This window comes from Papaver somniferum, chromosome 1 (genome assembly GCF_003573695.1).
Source record: "Papaver somniferum cultivar HN1 chromosome 1, ASM357369v1, whole genome shotgun sequence".
NCBI classification, from domain to species: Eukaryota; Viridiplantae; Streptophyta; class Magnoliopsida; order Ranunculales; family Papaveraceae; genus Papaver; species Papaver somniferum.
This window is the reverse complement of record NC_039358.1, coordinates 209,597,448-209,599,972: the sequence shown is the minus strand read 5'-3', so window position 1 is coordinate 209,599,972 and position 2,525 is coordinate 209,597,448. Positions and strand designations below refer to the sequence as shown.

Below are 2,525 nucleotides of genomic sequence, written 5' to 3'. Positions count from 1 at the left end.
AAGGGTTTCTCTATAAATCAAATAGAAAGAAAAACACTAAAACTTAATCATAAAGGAAAAATCCAGGCTCTGCCAACAAGAAACTGAAATTACTGCACAAATGGACGCAGAACATTCTAATAGTCGAAAATAATACAAAAATCTGTAAGCAGGTATATGAGGGAATATGGCTACCCTAGCTAACAAACATGAAACTAAGGCATGATGAACTAAATAGCTTGGAAAAGCATAATTCATGTTGTCATCTTCCAACACAAAGTTGGTACCAAGAATACCTATTTTCTTTATAGATGACACACAGATGTTCATAGTATATAACAAACGACAGGGTAGAAAAGAGCAATTGCGCTTCAATTAAAAAACAGGCAGTGCCTCTCTCAATACTTAGCAGATGTCAATACCATAGGCTATAATTATGGATTGTTAGACTTTATCCATGGACAATCAATAAAAAAGCCACATTCACTACTTAAGGTCAAATGCACCTACAAAAAAAAAACATAGAACTCATGTATGTGTGTGAAGGAAGAACATAGTACAGCTACAAATGATGTGATATACGACATTTTAAAATGCTGAAAGATATCAAATGCACTGCCAAAATCTACTAAAAGAATTATACCAACTAACATAGCCAGTGAATACAAACAAAAGAAGTATGCGGGCGAGCAACAAACCTGCTGATGCATCGGTGCTACACCATATGCAACAGCGACAAAACCCAAAATGAGTAAGTAGAAATTAGAAAAGTGTATCTACATCACTAATAACAATCATTAAACAGAAACTCAAACAAAGAACTTAGCAATTTTCACCTGGAAAGACAACTCTCTAGATACCCTCCTGTCCTCCTTCAATTTCAGTAATACCTAATTCAACAAATTTATCAGCAACATCAAATGGGTTTGGCTCATAATTCCTTCTCCTACCATCACCACTACTACCACCACCAGCACCCCATCTAAGTTTTAGGTATATCCGATGATCAAGAAAAACACAATTCCCCAAGATTTTTAAATGTAAATATATAAGTAAAATGGAGACAAATTCCTCGGAATTGCAAAATCCTGAACTTGAAAATCAGAAAAACAGATTCCCTAAAATAGAAAGACAAGGAAACCAAAATGCAATATTTTACTCAGGTCTATGTGGTTCAACAATCACTTTACCATATTTCTTATGCTTCTCCATTTGGAAGTTTACTCCCATATGGCCTTCTTCACCACAATTATAGCACGTACTATTAAAATTGGTCCCTGGAGGATCGAAATATCTTGGTCCTCTCTAAGAACTGAAATAAGATAAACAAGAAAAACAAAAGACTACGTCATTTGCATATCACTTGAGTTTTAAAATTCTATTAAAATTTAAAACTACAATAACTCAACTCACAAGCAATTTTCGTAACACAACATTTTCTGCTACTTCAGCTCCATCTCCTTGCTTGGACTTAGTTTCTCTGCTAGATCTCCAATCTCTAAAGTTCCATTTCCTTCCACTTCCATGGGTTAAGCTCTCACCACATCTTCTTTAGTCTGACTAACAGCAACTGTTTGTGTTCCAGCAGTTTCAACTGTTTCCACATCCTCTTCAGCCACAAAATTCGGCTACACCAATCCAATACACATCCAAAACAATCATAAGTTCAAAAATAAGAAATGATATACAATCCCTAAGTCCAGTGAATACAACTAGAAGTAAATATTGCAATAACTTAATCAAATTCAATCCAATGAAGCTCCAAATTCAATTATTAATCCTAGAAAGAGGTTACATACAACAAAATAAAACAAATTAGCTGACGTAACCCTAGAAAGTGGTTACAAATTCTATAACAAATTAGCTGACACAACAAGAAATTCAGCTGCAAGACTTTGATAACTTGCAATTCTAATACTTAAACGAGAAACAAAAACCTAATTACAATTTCATATGGCCCCAAAACACAAAACAGGAAAATTAAAGTTCCAATTTCAAGAAACCGCAAAAAATAATCACAAAGATCCACTTACAGAGATCCATAATGTGATTCCTGCAACTCGCAAAATCATCCACCACAATATCTGCACAAAAAAACCCAAACACACATTCAAACTCTAATTCAAACAAAAAATCAGCATCAATCAAAAAAATAATAATCACCTAAAACTTAGCTTCTCTAATCTTCATTAAAACTCACACATCAATCACTAATTCTTCCTCATCATAATGTGTTCACCGAACCCACTTTAATTTCTCAATTTCTAACTCAATTACCGATTCACTGAGAAAACCCTAGTTCTCGATTCATAACAGGACTCAATCCTATTCTTCATAATTAGCAGAAACACCAACTCCTGCTTCTTTTATACATCCTCACGATATAAATTTCTTCAAGCCATAACTCAATTTGACCTCTCGATTTTCAACTAAAGAAGAGCAGAAAAGAAGAACGAAAAAGAAGAAAGAAGAAGAGAGAATAAGAAGAGAAAATGAGTTTCAAAGAAGCAGGTGAAGAGGGGGAGAGGAGACGGCGATGACGAGTA

General features: G+C 34.4%; 1 long non-coding RNA gene across 1 annotated transcript; it reads right to left on the bottom strand.

The window, feature by feature from the left end:
• Window positions 1-1,398: 1,398 nt before the first annotated feature.
• On the bottom strand, window positions 1,399-2,263 carry LOC113336099. Its single transcript, XR_003353615.1, has 3 exons — window positions 2,143-2,263; window positions 2,013-2,063; window positions 1,399-1,607 (listed from the first exon to the last, which is right to left on the bottom strand). It is a non-coding gene; the product is annotated as an uncharacterized LOC113336099 (long non-coding RNA).
• Between the last annotated feature and the right edge of the window lie 262 nt (window positions 2,264-2,525).